The sequence below is a fragment of the Colius striatus genome, chromosome 23, assembly GCF_028858725.1.
Source record: "Colius striatus isolate bColStr4 chromosome 23, bColStr4.1.hap1, whole genome shotgun sequence".
Lineage (NCBI taxonomy): Eukaryota > Metazoa > Chordata > Aves > Coliiformes > Coliidae > Colius > Colius striatus.
This window is the reverse complement of record NC_084781.1, coordinates 1,463,909-1,480,541: the sequence shown is the minus strand read 5'-3', so window position 1 is coordinate 1,480,541 and position 16,633 is coordinate 1,463,909. Positions and strand designations below refer to the sequence as shown.

Below are 16,633 nucleotides of genomic sequence, written 5' to 3'. Positions count from 1 at the left end.
AAACCTCCCCTTCTTCTCCTTCCAGACCAACCCAAACTTCTCCATCACGTTGCCCTAATATTGTGCCCATCACAACTGCACAAACTGATGGGCTGTGGAGGCTCCTTCTCTGGAGACATCCCAACCCAGCTGGATGAGTCCCTGTGTGCCCTGCTCTAGGTGCTGCTGCTCTGGCAGGGGGCTGCACTGGATGAGCTTTGCAGGTCCCTCCCAACCCTTGAGATTCTGGGATTCCCTCATGATTTTAAGTGCTTTGGGAAAGTTTAGTACACCTGACAAGCTGCTGTAAGAGGAGCACTGGTAAACTCCACTGTACAAGACCCAGCCACTGCTATCAGGCATACACATCTTTCCCATAGAATGGTAATTACATACAAGCATCTCCCAGACATTGAGGCTTCTGCTTTGTAAATCACAGCTCCCTCCAGCAAGGAGATCTGGGAGATGAAACTGCCTCTTCTAGTCACATGCACTGTCCTGTTTCATTGGCATTTACCATCTTTGGTTAAAGGAGGCCAGGATAATAAAAATGTCACTTTTGTACAAGGCTGCTTTCCTTTGTGAGTCAGTGTATTATCAACCTTGCAAAGAGGCTTTTTATCAGGCTGGCTGTTGCTCAGCTCTTTGCCCAGATGACAGACCTGGGGCAGGCAGTGACATTTAACGGCTCTTAGGTTTGCTGAAGAAGAGTCAAGCTGGGGTTAGCTAAGTATCTTCAGGAGGCATTGTCTTGCAGAGCTGTCTATAAACCCTGCCTGACAGAGCTGATGTACTCCTCCTGATAGCTCTAAAGCCTTTTTGCTGAGGACATCACAGAAGGTAAATCAAGTCAAGTCCCCAGGAAACTCCTTTTTTTTTCCCTGACCACAGTGACTTTTGCAATTTAAATCATCACTGGCCTTGCTTAAGCAAGTGCAAGTTTCAGTGGGGGTAGGATTTGCTTCTGGAGAGCTCTAAACAGGCAGAAGGAGCCTGAAGACACAAGCTGGCCATCAAAGTTGTGTAAAAAAGGGGACTTTTTGTTGCTTTTCAACCTGGTGCCCACAATTTCCTTGCATCATGAGGATGAATGGCTAACAGTTCTTCACTAAACCACCCTCAGCTCCCCCAAATCAGGATTCTACTTCTTTCTGGCATCTCTTTTTCCAGACAAAGAGATTGCTCAACAAGCAATTAACACAGCTGTAAACAGTAAGCAAATGACTACTGAAAAACCTCAGCTGGGGCTTTTGGCTGCCTCTTGGCCACATCACATCCAGCAGAGCCCAGGTTCCTGTCCCCAGGTTCCTCTGGGGCATGTTGTGTCCTTTGGGTTACACTGCAGGAAGGGGGAATGAGATTCTGAGCTGCCAGACACTAAAGGTAGAGGAATAGAGCAAGTTAAAGCAGTAGCACTCAGAGGGAAGCAATGATTGAGTGTGAGGGGAAAGATGGCCCTTGACAATCTGTCTGTAAATGACTGTTAGGCACAGCCAGCCAGCTGAGGCTTTGATTCCCCTGAGAAGGGGCATCTTCCCCACTATTCATTTACTCCCTGTGTGTGACAGAGACTGAACAGCTAACAATGCCAACACCAGACTGCCTTTGGAGGGCATGTGAGAACAATGCAGGGGGATTTGGTGCAAGCCATGTCATCTTTCAGTTTGCTGACTTCTGAGATGGTGGTGGCCACATCTTTGGGAAGGGGGAGGGGGATCCAGAGTTATGCAGCTTAAAAACCCAGGGCAAAACGTTGAAGGAAGCTGCACAAGAAGGGAGGCACAAATATAAGCACATGGTTCCAAAGCTGCCTCTTTCACATCATTGCTTTTCCAAGTGTAATCTCACTCAGCACTGAAGCAGGAACGTGCCTCTTGCTTCCATGGAGTGCCAGTGCTGCTTTCCTATCTGCCTGATTACACAAAGGAGTTCTTCTGGGGCACAGTGAAACACTCACCCCCTTCCCCCCCCATCAAAGAAATGGTGATTAGTGATGAACTAGGCAGTTGGTGAAGAAGCAGGATGACTCTGTGCTTGTTAAAACCTGGGTGGTGATGGCTCCTTGTCTGCTTAGGGTTCATTAAGCTCAGAAATGACTGCAACAGAAGGTGTTCTGCCTCTCAAAAGCAAATACCCTGTAAGGAAACCTCTCTGGGTAGGGAGTTAATATGTCACAAAGACAGACAGAGCTCATAGACATTTGCACTTTACTTTTATCTGCTAATTACCTTCCAATGTAGCAATGCTGGATAAGCCCAGCTCTACCATCCCCAAACCCTTTCACTGTCAGTTGTGAGGCAGCAATATGTCCCCCCCCTTCCATTCCCAGAGCAACCAAATGTTTCACAGTGTTCAAAACACCAGTACCACAGGCTCTCCAATGTTAGTTATCCATATCTGTGGGACAAGAAAGTGCCCTGTTCCTTGTACATCAAGATGGGGAAGTGAGTCACAAAGACACTTGCTTCTTCCACACTCACACTGTGTGTCAAGGCAGAGAATGAAACCTGGAGCTTCCAAACCCCTAAATGAGTGTCTGTGATCACTGTGCCACTCTTCTTCCCTTCCACCAACCCAGCAGCAGTGAATACAGTCCCTGGCTGCTGCAGGCATGTCTAAAGATTACCCTGAAGAGCCTACACCCCCTGGTCTAGGAGCATGAATAACCTAGCAGGACTCCTTCTAATGCCAAGGAAGAATGGTTCTATCCTCTCAAGTAGCTATGGGTTTCAAACAGATCTTTCTCCCTCCCCCAACTATGGCTTAAAGCATAAAAGCACTACACATGGCACAAGTTTGCAGGTGCATTGAATACATTGCCTTCAGACCAATGCAGAAAAGGAACTAAACAATGCTGGGAATCGTTGGCTGGGGTGGGTTTGGTGTCTGATGAACAGCAGAAGGTGCTTTAGAAGACATCACAGAAGACCCCCAGGGTACAGGCTGGAACAATGTGTTAGAGAATAGTGGAAAGCAGAGTTTTCCATGGCATGGGGGGTGTTACTGATACACCACAGCTCAGATGCACAGGGTGGGTGGGAGAACATCAGCCCTGTGCCTGTGCAAAGGATGTCACCACAACATCGTGCTCTGAAGTCATCCCATAAGTCAAAGGACATTTCCCTTACCAACAAATCGAGCTGGAAAAGAAACCAATTTGGTCCTTCCACCTCCAAGGCTGTGAGTCTGCCTGAGGCACTCTGTAGCCTCTCTGTCTCTGTCCTTTTTACCCCAGAGTCTATTTTTAGGGGGACCTTCTGGCGTCATTGGGAAGATGACCGTTCTCCTTTCAAGCAGCACAGCTGAACAAAGGCAAAAAGGGACACTTTTAGGCCAGGACATTCCTGTTTCTCCTGTTACTGTTTACACACAGAACCCACTGAATGTGGAGGAAGCAACATCTCCATTCTAAAAGCAAATCTAAAAGCAAAGAGCACTGATTTTCCTGTTTTAGGTGTTTCACCACTCAAGAAGCTGAGGATCACTGTGTGAAGCAGAGCTGGCTTGAAAAACAGAAGCCAAAGATGTTAATGGCACTTCACACTTCTCCAGGAACTTGCATCCAAACAGCTCCAAGATGAGCAGACCAAATGCAGGCTCTTTGTGCCTTATTCAACAGGGCCACTGAACCCACTGTGCAGGCAGAGACAAACTGACCAAGCTAATACCAAAGTGCCAATTCTCACCCCAAATGTTTGGAGTGTCTCTCCTGACCTCAAATTGAATAGGAAAGTGGGTGACTCTTATAGAGCAAGAGTCCAGAGAGTTGTCTCAGAACACAACAGCCCCAAAACTCTTTGTGTGCCTTTTATTCAGAGCCTGTAAATAATGAGTCTGGAAACTTCCAGAGATGGAGAATATTCTCTCATGGGAAGCAGGAATGATCCTGATCCTTTATCTCCAACTGAACAGGGACAGTGGGGGAAAGAAGTGAAGCCCAGAAGTCAAAGAACTCCCCCAACACAAACAGTGCCAGGCACACTATAGAAGATTGTGGTTGCTTGGATTGGTAAGACAACTAGTGAGAGAAGGCAGTTTTGTTTCCCTCTGAGCTCATCTGCTATTAATCCAAGGGAGCTGTCTACTTAAAAGGAGCAGGAGGAAGGATCTTATTGATCACAGAAAGCCCCAAAAGTCAGATTTTGGGGGGACAGGGACAGCTACTGGCAATTCTCAGTCAGTTCCTGAAACTCTCAGGTGGAAACCAAATGAGAGACACGATCTGTAAAAGTTAGCACGTTACTCTCAGGGGTTAATACAAAAGGGAGAACTCTGGGCACCAGGACACTGGTAAAATAAACCCCCCCAGTTATGCTTTTACTTCCCAGAGCCACCAAGACCCTGAGAGATTCCCAATGCCTGTCCCCTCCAAGGGCTGAACATGCCACTTTGTTGCTGGAGACTGTGCTGCACAGGCTCTTTAAACCCTGAACTGACTCCTAAGTATCCTGATTATAGAAGGATTTCATCTTTGACTCTGGGTGAGGGTGATGGAGTCACTCTGAGGGTTTCAGGGCTACTGTGTCCATCCCACCCATTGTGTTCCAGTGATCTTCACTCATCTGGTGTCTGAGCAGTTTATCATTTCAATGTCTTTCCCTGCATAACACCTTGAGTAGATCTGACAGTGCTTTTGCCTGAGATGAACATCTGATCTTCCCCAGGAGTTCCCTAGCAGCTGGTGAGTTAAGACTCACCCATCCCTAAGCTCACAACCTGCCAGCTTTGGCCATGGAAACCTGGTGTTGAGCTTGACCTAATAGCTCAGCTACTTGTCCTCCTGCTTTGTGGGCTCTTTGCTCCTTTGCAACCCGAGAAGAGGGTTAGGGTTGGACTACTACCCTTCCAACCCCTATGAAAAGAAGCAGACTGGAAAGAAATCAGACAAAATTCAGGCAACTTACTTGCTAAGAGCAGCTCTGCATCAGTCTTGTGCCTTGGCACTTGGGGGATGCTGGATGGGGGCAGGACCAGGAGGTGGGTAAAACAGCTGCTGGAGAAGTGTCCGATCCATGCCATCACCAGAGAGCTGGGGTCAGCTTCTGATCCTTGCACAGGCTCCTTCTTTCTTCCCTCTGCCTGCTAGTAGAAAGCATTGATGTGCCACTGAAGCTTTCAAGGCAGATACCCCCCTGTCCCTGGGTATCCCTGATCTCCCCGTGCTCCGTCAGGGCTGACAAGGGGAGCTCTGAACCCTCACCCCCTCCGCTGCTGCAGCCTGTTTCACCTGGCAAACGCCTGCCCTTCCCTCCTCTCTCTCATACAAAGGAATTCGCCGTGCTTACAAAAGCCTTTTTAAAGGGCTGGGGCAGAGGGGAGGGAGAGGAGGGAGCTGCGCCCGATGGGGAGCATCATCTGCTCTGAATGAGCAGCCAAGGGAAAGGTGGCGGGAGTGCAAAGCAAAGAGGGGAGGGGTTTAAGGAGCTGCTTTGCACAGAAAGGGCTGGTTGGGGAGGGGGAAGAGAAGGGGAAGAGAGGCGGATTCACCGCCTCGAGAAAACACAACGGGCTGTGGTTCCCTTTCCCCGCACAGGCTTTGCCCTCCCCCACCACTTTACCCCAGCACCCTGCGTTTTCCTTCTCCCTTCCCAGTCCCTGCTGCTGGGTTCAGCCCTTCCCCTGGGTTTGTTTTCTCTTGTTTGAAAAAGCATCTCCTAAAAAAGAAACCAACCCAAAAGAATCAGGGTCACAGCATGGGGAGGGTTGGGAGGGACCTTTAGAGCTCATCCAGCACAACCCCCCTGCAGAAGCAGCTCCCACCTCCATCAGGTCACACAGCAACGTGTCCAGGTGGGTCTTGAAGACAAGGAGGATGCAAAAGCTGCCAGACAGCACATGTGTGCATGTTGTTGGTGCTGTGGAAACTCTCTTCTAAGCTGGACCAAGGAATTTGGGCAAAGCAGGGAGAGGAAAGAGGGAAGGGAATGATTCCTCTGGCACTCTTCCCTTGCCTGTCAGCCCCAATGGTGTTTGCTGAGTTGTGCTGCTTGCCTGGCATCCAGGTAGTCCCAGGGAATGCTCTCAAAGCCCTTCAGTGGCTTGCTGTGTGTTTTCTTTGTCCTTCTTTGTGGGCTTTTTTTCACCATTGATAATGCCACACTGGCTCCCCAGCTTAGGGAAATATTTCCTCTTCTGAAAAGCAAATGTCAGGCCAGCTGCATGTATAAGCACATCTGCCTGGTGACTATAGGTTAGCTTCAGGCTTTATTGCCCTGTTCCCTCTCCATCCTCTCTAATTCCCTTTTCCAGGACCACATGCATTACACAGCCCATCAGAAACATTCTCCCACAAGATCTTCTGGTCAGTAAAAAGAGAACTGGTCAAAATCAAAGCACTGTACAGTGAATGTGTCAATCTTACTGGAGTGCTAATGCTGTTTTTCTCCTCATCTTCAGCTTGGAATGGCTTTCAGTGTGATGATTTCCTTGTTAATCACACTGTGGCTAATGAAAATCTCAGCATTGGGATGATATTTTAACTGGACTATGTGGGCATTTTGCAACTTACTGTTTTGGAACAGGGGGAGGGGATAAAACAACCCCAATGGAACTAGTTAAAACATCCTATAGCTCAGAAAAATCTAATGCCAGAGCATTTGAGATCTGGGAAACATAACACCTTGGTATGGAAAACTCAAAGACAGACAGGCCAAAGAAAGGGGAATAAACAGCACAGGGTTAGGAAAGCACATCTCTAGCCACACAGCACTTGTTACTGCTGCTCCTGGCTTCTGATCTGTAAGTGGAGGTTGGATCTTGCCAGAATCTGGAGCCAGATCAAGGACTGAAGCCATTAAAAATGAGTTTGCAGATGTAATTTTGCTCCCCCACTTGTCCTTAGTTGATGTTTTCCCACTTCACCACAGTGTGGGCAAGGAGTTTGGCTCCTGTTCCACATGCATTAGAGCAGGGCTACAGCATCCAGGCTGCAAAGAGCACAGAAGCAACAGTGTTAAGGGTTGGAAGGGACATGGAAAGCTCAGCCAGTGCAACCAGAGCAGCAGCACCTAGAGCAGGGCACACAGGGACTCATCCAGCTGGGTTGGAATGTCTCCAGAGAAGGAGCCTCCACAGCCCATCTGGGCAGCCCCTGCCAGTGCTCCCTCACCTCAGCAGGGAACAAGTTTCCCCTTGTGTCTCTTTGGAACCTCTTCTGTTCCAGCTTGTTGCCCCTTGTCCTATGACAGAGGACAGGGAAACTATTGACATTGAAGCTGTTGATTAAACCCTACTGAATGACATTAGATCTTGTGCCTGCTTGGAATGCTCCTTCCAGCAACGTGTATTTTAAGTCTTTGGAGTATGTCTGTGACACATGAAGCACCATAAAAGTGCTATTTGGGGAGTGTATTAACAGTTTGGGCTTCTTAACATGCATTCAAACTGAGGGTAAAAGTACTAAACAGTAATTCATACAGCATGAGAGCCAGTCCACCCTAAAACTCCAATGTAGCTTTTCAGAGAAGGTTCATAGAATGGTGGAGGTTGGAAGGAACCTTTAGAGCTCATCCAGTCCCACCCCCCTGCAGAAGCAGCTCCCACCTAGATCAGGTCACACAAGGTTAAGTCCCTGGATGCTGCTTCACCAGCATTAAGGACAGTGTCACCCTGATAAAGGACTCTCTTCTGCTCCTTTCATTTCATCTCCTTTAATAAGATTTAGAGTCAATTGTTGTGCTAGGAAAGGCTGCCCAGACATTAGCACAGAGGAACTGAGTCTCTGCAAGCTGCTGTGACATGGCCAGGGTTAGGAGAAGCCTTTTCCTTCCCACCTCCAATGCAGAGCAGCTTGAACTCAGCCAGCAGCCTCTAAATGAACAGAGCCCACAGCAGTGGGCTCAGAGCACAGGCACTTCTGCTGCCCACTTTAAGCTAGAAATGCAAGGAAAGGCTGTGTGTTTCCTCCACCTGGATACAGCCAGTTGCCAGGTTCTGAGCAGGCTCCTCTCTCCTGACCAGAGGGGAACTCCACAAACAGGGAGTGCCATCTGCTGGCACCATGTCCAGTCACCCATTCCCTCAAAGTCCCACCAACACAGGGCACGTGGAGGCATTTCACAGCATCCCACCGACCTGGTGACTGAAGTAGGTTCCTCCCTAAAGGCCTTTTAGGAGCCATTTCTTTGCTTGCCAGAAAGGAAACACCTTTTCTATGGGTGCATGCATCTTGGCAGACTTTTGCATCCTTGCTCCTACCCTTTAAAGTGCACTTTTCCATGTGTCATCTCACAGCATCCCAGATTAATGGGGGTGGGAAAGGTCCTGCAGAGCTCATCCAGCCCAATCTCCTGCTAAAGCAGGTTCCCCTCAATCAGGGGGCACAGGAATGTGTCCAAGCAGGTTTGGAAACCTCCAGAGGAGACTCTTATTTCAACAGGCATCTTCCAATTTGTACTGATTAAAGACAAGCCAGACCTGAAAAGAGTCTTTCAGCTGGAAACTACACTGCAGTGAGCCAACAACATCAATGTGCCCATGCTAAAGCAGCTGAGAAGTTGTCAGTGGCTTCACAAAGGTAAAGAACTCCAGGTATTGCTGCAGAAGGGCAGATTTCACACCAAATGGCAGCACAGCTATACATACACACACACACACACACACACACACTTTTGGGCTAGTACATAAGCAAAGACACATAGAGGGATTGCTTTCCTCTTTCCCTCAGTGCTGGGCTGGGATTTACCTCAGCCCATGCCATTTAGGATGGTCTGAGTCTAAACAGCCATGCTGCTTCCTCCCTAACTGATGCAGGGAGACAGGTAGAATCAGAAGGCATCTACATGAGGCTCTTCTGTGAGAATGGGGTGAATGGGCTCATTCCAGGAGCATGTAGATACAAACTGCACCCCAGTGCAACACCTTGGTCCTGCCAGGGGGTGCACACAAGCTCTAACAGCTGTGCTTTGCTGGGCCAAGGAAATACAGGGCTATTTAGCTCCTGGATTTGCAAACACAGAACAAGATGATGTGCAAGGCCAGACTCCAATCTTATTTCAGCATGACTAAATAGCTCTCTGAGGACATGAGGTATGTAAAAAGGCTTCACAAACCAGTTTGGAGTGTTGCTGGCTCTTCCAGGCTGCAGCAGGAGAGTCCAGTTTTTGAGCTCCCATGGACTAAAAGGAGAGTAATCTCCCTTTCCCTGAGCTATCACTGCCCCTTGATGAGCACAGACTGGCCCATGATGTTTATTACCCAAAGGGACAGTCTTCAATCCAAGCACCAGTGACAGAACCTGTAGCTTGCTCTGAAGTCAGTGGTGGCTGTCTTATGGCTTTACATGTCTTGAGAGGAGAGGGAGCAACAGTGCCTTCAGGGAGTGTTTTAATTTGGTGTGCAATCTGATCTCTGGGAAGAGAAATGTCTCTTTCCATTTGTCAACCATTTAACCTTCCACCCCACCAGAAGAAAACAGAGTTGGAAACAGCTTCTGTCTCATCCACCTCCACTCATCCCTGGTAGAAGGGAAGCTGAGCTTTCAAGGCAAGCTTTGAGAATCACAGTGAGTCACCCACTCTGTCTCGACTTTCTTTTGTGTTCTGGGGGCTTACTCAAACCATCCAAACCCTCGACTCAAAGTGAAACTTGGGAAGTAGGAACAGAAGCAGACAAGGGGAAGGAAAAGCTTGTGCAGTAAACCCAAACTCCCCCCCTCCCTGCCTCTGCCAAGAGTGTGTGGAGGAGGCTGCTTGCCAGATCCTTTGATATGATAATAAGGAGCTACAGCTAACCCAGGGAAGGAGACATCTCTCACCCAGCACCGATTTGCTGCCTTTTACCTTCTGCATTGCCCCAGGTGTGACAGGCCAGTTCTCAGTGAACTGCTGCTGGGATTAACACTAATGAAGCTCTTGTTTTGCAGGTGCAAAAAAGCTGAAGGGCAGCCAGAGACTTCAGCTTCCCACTGAGGAGCTCCCACTGCTGACATCTCTCTGTGAATGAATAGAAATGGTGGTGATGGCTCAGAAATGCCACCAGCAAAATGCAGCAGCCACAGCACAAATGCATGGAAACAACTTTCTTGCTGGGCTGTCAGGATTCAAAAAGGTTCCTGACCAAAGCAAATGCCTTGGCTCCTTCAAGGAGATTCCTTGGTGTGTTAACTTCCCCTCCTGAAAGCATCCTGCCTTCCCTTTGCAGAGGGATGGGTGCAGAGAGGATGGAATAGAAGGGTACAGGCTGCTTCCCAAACTCTGCCCTTTCACTGGGAAAGGATCTCACCTCTGGCTTGTGTTTTCCCAGCAATGCTAAGAGGTAGAGCCAGCAACTCTGAGGAGTCAAACAATGGTTTGGGGTGGAAAAGAGCTTTAACCTTATGGAGTCCCAGCCCTGCCCTCACCCTGCCCAGCCCAGCACTGACCCACGGCCTCAGCACCTCAGCTCCACGGCTTTGGGATCCCTTCAGGGCTGGGCACTGCCCCAGCTCCCTGGGCAGCCTGGCACAGGGCTGACACCCCTCTCAGGGAAACAGTTCTGCCTCAGCTCCAGCCTCAACCTCCCCTGGGGCAACTTGAGCCCATTTCCACTTGCCCTGTCACTTGGGAGCAGAGCTTGACCCCCACCTCCCCACAGCCTCCTGTCAGGGAGTTGCAGAGTGATGGCTTTGGAATCCCTCCAGAGATGGGACTCAAATCACCTCCCTGGGCAGCCTGGCACAGGGCTGACACCCCTCTCAGGGACACAGTTCTGCCTCAGCTCCAGCCTCAACCTCCCCTGGGGCACCTTGAGGCTGTTTCCTCTTGTCCTATCACTCATTACTAAGGAGAAGAGACTGACCCCCATCTTGCTACAACCTCCTGTCAGGGAGTTGCAGAGAGTGCTCCTGTCTCCCCTCAGCTGCTCCCCATTAGGCTTGTGCTCCAACCCCTTCCCCAACTCCAGTGCCTGGCTCTGGACATGATCCAGCACCTCAATGTCCCTCACCAGGCCCTAGTACAGGGGGACAATCACTTCTCTGCTCCTGCTGGTCATTTCTGACACAAGCCAGGATGCCCTTGCCCTTCTTGGCCACTGCTGGCTCACGTTCAGCTGCTGTTACTACCAGAGTATTTAGTTGATTCCAAGGGATTCCACAAATGTCTTTGCATGAGAGTGTAATAGACTAAATTTGGCCTTTGGGCACCAGTAGGAACCCAGCCAAAGCTCAGTATGCACACTTGCACTCCTGGATCTTTGCCCACCTCGAAACAATGATCCACTGAACATCACAGATCAGCACAACATAGAACAGTCACCTCCAGCATGTTCTGTGGTACCTTAGCAGAAAGCACAGACTATGGGGGGCAACAACAATACCCCAAAGATAGATTTCAGGCAATTCACATCAGCATGTCTTATTTAACTGGCACATTTGCATGCTATTTGCAATCCAGTCTTAGGAATTAAAAGCATCTCAGCATTTCTTATAGCAGATCTCACATGTTATTGCTCTGGGTTCACTTCAGGATTCTTTTCAGCTCCACTCTGGCTGTAGAAAGTGACCCCCACTGACTGTAATGAAGTCTTTTTATTACTGTTTAATCTCCTGTGTGTGTGTGTGTCTGGCAGCAAATGCAGCCCAGGGGACAAGAGGCCTCTATTTAGCCACAAATGGGTACTGTACAGACAGCTTTCCCTCAGTGCTGCCCTTCCATGACACCTCCAGTGTGTTCAGGTGACTGGGCAGACAGGGGACTACTAGAGAGGTTAAATGAATGACAGACAGGTTAGCTGGTAATAAATACCTGTGCAACTAACCCTTGGTTTCTCTGTTTGGCTTGGTGTCAGTGGTGCTGGAGCTTGGAACCTCGTCCCTTCAGATGTGGCTGACACCATGAGGGATTCAAAGCTTCCCTCATGGTTAACCTGGGTTAGATTTGAACCAGAGAGCTAAAGATCTGAGTTTTAGTAAAAGACTGAACTACTCCTTGGACTGGGATCACTTTGGTGGGAGAAGGGTAGTGGAGGGAGGTCCACAGAAGAACCCAGGCGTGAATTCCTGCTGCCCTAATGGAGCAGCACGTGATGACAGCAGCCTCTGTCTCCACACTTTTCTCTCCTGCAAGGGCAGCCACAGCTCTACCAGGGGAAGTTTTTGCTTGGCCAAAATTCCAGCTCTTAAGCTGGATCTCCTCTGCAATTCAACTCTACTCTTTTACATGCAACAACAGACTTTCAAGGCCGTTTCTGAGATGCATCTTATTACAAATAACTTCGAAGGGAGCCTTTAAATTGCTCCATTCTTCCCCAAAAGTGTCTGTGTCCAGGAACTGATCTGCAGGGAGTGCTTAAACTCAGTTTCATAACTGTTTATTAGAAAATCCCACTAACAGTTAGGCTAGCTCATGGATTTCCATATAATATGCTAACATTAGGAAGATTTTCATCAGCTCTTCAGTCATTGGGGAGCTTAAAAGAACCATTTTTAGGTGTTTTTTTGGGCCCAGGCCTTGCAGCAGCAGCATTCAATATTTATAAGGAGTTCCCTGCCTTGGTAGCAGCAACTGACAGTCATGAAAAAGAAGTACACTATAAAATGTATTAATATTTTAAGCCTGCCAAAAACTTGCTAGATGAAGATATTTCCAGCTTTTGCCTCTGACTGGTTGATATTGAGTTCAAGCAAATAAGTGACAAAAGGGAACATATCTAGGAGGGAAGAGGGTGGATGGGAACTCACAGCAGCTCCAGTAAAAGACTTTTCTATGTTTACATAGCAAATCAACAGAATCAACAACAGGACCAACACTTGTGGGTTTTAATCCAGCCACTTATTCAGAGGCTCAGAGATTGCTCCAGGATTCTGAAGTACACGAAGAAAAAACAACCTTCCCCCCCCTCCATATCCTCCAAATGAAATGCTGAGGTTGTGTTGAATCTTGCCTTTTCCACCAAAGCCTGAATAACTCATGTTTAATGATGCAAAGGAGAGAAAAGATAAATGTTGATATCACTGTAATAAAAGAGGCTTTTCTTAGGAACACTCCTGGATGCTCTTGCTGCCTGCCAACTCTGGATAGGATCCAGGGCTGTTTACAGTGCCAGCATGTCTGTGTCCCTGACTCCTGGAGCATCTGTACATTTTGTTCTTGGCATATTTGTATCTATGGAGCCAGCTGACCTTGAAATTCTGATCAGAGGGGGGAAAAACAACCACAATAAAAAGCAAAGCAGCAGCCAGAGAGCCTACTCCCCCCCCCCCCCCCCCCATATTTCACAGTTATTATCAGAATCTTTTTCCTCTGCTCAGTTTGCACAGAGATGACATTCAATAACACTGAGAATGTTCTTACTGTCCCTAGAGAGGCCTGTTCACAGTAAAACCAGAGGAAATTAAAGACCTATCAAGCAATCCCCTGATACAGGTTCATAAATATAACGCTGCAGGCGGTGACTGGTTGAAGCACCGAGGACAAAATGTGCTAAAAACTCTGTGACTTGGGTCCCTTCATCCCTGCCTCCCCTGAAACTCCCCACTCAACAGGGAGGTGGGGAAGGTTCCCTTGCTGCTCCTTATCGCTGCACACTGACAGAAACCAGACAGGACAGGCTGACAGGCCAAGGCCAACGGGGTGAGGTTGAATAAGGCTGAGTGCTGTGGCCTGTGCTTAGGCCACACCAACTCCAGGCACTGCCACAGGCTGGGGCTGAGTGCAATGGGATGAGGTTTGACAAGGCCAAGGGCTGGGTCCTGTACTTAGGCCACACCAACTCCAGGCACTGCCACAGGCTGGGGCTGAGGGCAATGGGATGAGGTTTGACAAGGCCAAGGGCTGGGTCCTGTGCTTAGGCCACACCAACCCCAGGCACTGCCACAGGATGGGGCTGAGGGCAATGGGATGAGATTGGACAAGGACAAGAGCTGGGTCCTGTGCTTAGGCCACACCAACCCCAGGCACTGCCACAGGCTGGGGCTGAGTGCAATGGGATGAGGTTTGACAAGGCCAAGGGCTGGGTCCTGCTCTTGGGCCTCCCTAAGCCCAGGCACAGCCTCAGGATGGGGCTGAGGGCAGTGGTATGAGGTTGGACAAGGCCAAGGGCTGTGTCCTGCTCTTGGGCCTCCCTAAGCCCAGGCACAGCCACAGGATGGGGCTGAGGGCAATAAGATGAGGTTGAACAAGGCCAAGGGCTGGGTCCTGCCCTTGGGCCTCCCCAAGCCCAGGCACAGCCACAGGCTGGGGCAGAGGGGCTGGAAACTGCTGCAGGGAAAGGGCCTGGGGGGGCTGGTGCTGAACAGGAGCCAGCAGCGTGCCCAGGGGGGCAAGAAGGCCAAGGGCACCCTGGCTGGGATCAGCAGTGGGGTGGCAGCAGGAGCAGGGCAGGGATTGTCCCCTGTGCTGGGCCCTGGGGAGGCTGCAGCTCCAGGGCTGTGTCAGTGCTGGGCCCCTCACTCACTGCCACAGGGACACTGAGGGGCTGCAGCGTGGCCAGAGCCGGGCACTGAGCTGGGGAAGGGGCTGGAGCACAAGGGGCTGGGGAGGGGCTGAGGGACCTGAGGTTATTCAGTCTGGAGAAGAGGAGGCTGAGAAGAGACACAATGACTCTCCACAACCCTTACAGCAAGGCTCTCCCTAAAACCACACACCTTGTTCCAACTGCAGCCTACGGCTGCTGCCTGCTGGAACAGCTCCTTTCCCCCCCAGCATGTGATGTGACACGCTCAAAGCAGATGATGCTGCAGATCATGGGCTCCCAATTCCCCAGCAGAACCAGTGATGCAGACACCTGCTATTGAGTCCAGCCAGAGCCTCCCTTTACAAGGGGCTGTACACAGGCTGGAAAACAAACTGCAGAAGGCCTTTTGGGTAAAGCCTTATTTTAGAGACCTCCCTTGAAGTGTTTCCCATCTTCCTGAGGAATGAACAGCTGAGTTTTGCTGTCACCTGCTTTACAACCCTGTGAAGGCACAGCATGAGGTGATAAGGACCTTTTAGGCAGTCCTGTGACAGCACTGCTGAGCCACAAACTGGGCCCTCTGCTATCTTCAAAGGCAAACTTCTGTAGGAGCCTGCTGAAACGAATGCCACCGCTGGAGTGCTTGCTTTACAGGCTGTAATTTGTGCAGCAACAGCTCACTAAAGTCACAGCCAAGCTGCTGGATTTACCCTGCAGTCATTCAGTGAAGCTTTTCCTCTCTGGTTGGATTTGCCTGGGGCTTCTTCTTTTGCTACTCCATGCACCAAATGCAAAATCTCAGGTGTGCCTAATGCTAAAACGGTGCAAGAAAAGACACTTCACCCAAATGCATGAAATTTACCCTTTCTCTTAGTCGTGGAAGTCATCTACTGGTTGATATATCCGAGCTCATGGAGATCAGTGTGATCTCAGCCCATTATAAAACCTCCTCAGCATGGCAATCCAGCCACAGAAATAACTCAGGATGACTTTAGGAGTCACACTGCTCTCTGGTGTAAAGGAATTATTGACTAGACATCTCAGGATGTACCAGTGTAAATGAAGCCTAAAACCAGAGTTGTAGACATGTCAAAAAGCATAAAAGGAGGTTTCCCCAGGAAATATGATGCCATGTGGATATGGTCTTTGTCCTGCTGAGGCTTCTTGCAGTTGCCCAGGTTTTTCTATGTCACAATGTTTCCTAGCTGGCTGGGTTATGTCATCTCAGCACTCAAATTGCCTTGGGCTCTGGTGCTTCCATACTAATGGTGCTTCTGGAACCCTGTCCCACTCACAGAGAATTGATTCATTTGTGTTGACAGCTTGCATACACCTTGTCATACAATAAAGTTATGGAAATGGAATTGCCAGAGAAGCTGCAATCGTTGCTTTGGGTGATTTATCCACAGCTTGTTCAGCACTCTGAGCCAATGCCAAGAAAACTCCCTCACGTACCTAGACCAGATGTTCTGCTCATCTGAACTGTATTAAATCTGAGAGAAAACTGCTAAAGCAAACAGAAATGTGGTGCTACTATCACCCTTGTTTCAACTCAGAACTTTACACTCCCCTCTGTGTCCACCCCATCCCTTAAAAATCAGCCAAAGCACTGCAGCTGGACTGAAAGCTCAAGCTTCTCCTGTTTGCTGTGCCAAGTGATTTTGGCATATTAAGAAAAAGGTCACCTTTGGGTGGGTTTTTGAACTGACAACACTGGCCCTAGTTTAAAAAGGAAGATGGAGCTTTGGGGTGCTCAGGCAGGTGTGTCAATGCTAACAGAAGTGCCTCCTGCTCAAAGCTTCACCTTCCCCCTTGGCCCTTTTTGACTTCTTTGTGGGAGTTTCTCACACTTCAGCCAGTTCCCTGGGCAGCCCCTGCACAGGCCAGTAGAGGGGGGTGGGAAACTGCTTTTTGCTCCCCTGACCTTTCTCAGGATACATGCCCATTGTATTTTACCCATATATATATGTATATAGATGAGCTTACAGTTTTACATGGTATTTCTGAGTCACTCTGCAGGACAAACATGGTTTGGCACATCTACTGCTTGCAGAAAAGGCTCAGAAAAAGGTTCAAAGTGGGTGATGGAGAGCTCCAACAAATCTTGCTGCAAGAGATAGATGTGCTTCTGCCTTGGGCATAAATCAGGCTCCTCTTCAGAAAGCACCTCGTGGCTCTGCAGAGCTAGCCATGGCAAAACTCCATTGTCAAGGGGAAACTCCAGCACAAAGAGACTTCAGGATACAGACACATTGTGAGAGGAAGGCCAGAGGATTGTCTT

General features: G+C 49.2%; 1 protein-coding gene across 5 annotated transcripts in view; it reads right to left on the bottom strand.

Annotated features, from left to right (window-relative positions):
- KCNJ5 (potassium inwardly rectifying channel subfamily J member 5) overlaps positions 1–16,633 on the bottom strand; it is a 48,061-nt gene that overhangs the window by 14,522 nt on the left and 16,906 nt on the right. For 3 of the 5 annotated variants that reach the window (XM_062013976.1, XM_062013975.1, XM_062013979.1), the window contains one exon: positions 4,884–5,061. The exons of 1 other annotated variant lie outside the window; for it this stretch is intronic. The gene's annotated coding sequence lies outside the window, so the exon portion shown is untranslated. The remainder of the gene's footprint in view (positions 1–4,883; positions 5,062–16,633) is intronic. One more of the 5 variants, XM_062013977.1, reaches the window with a different exon arrangement.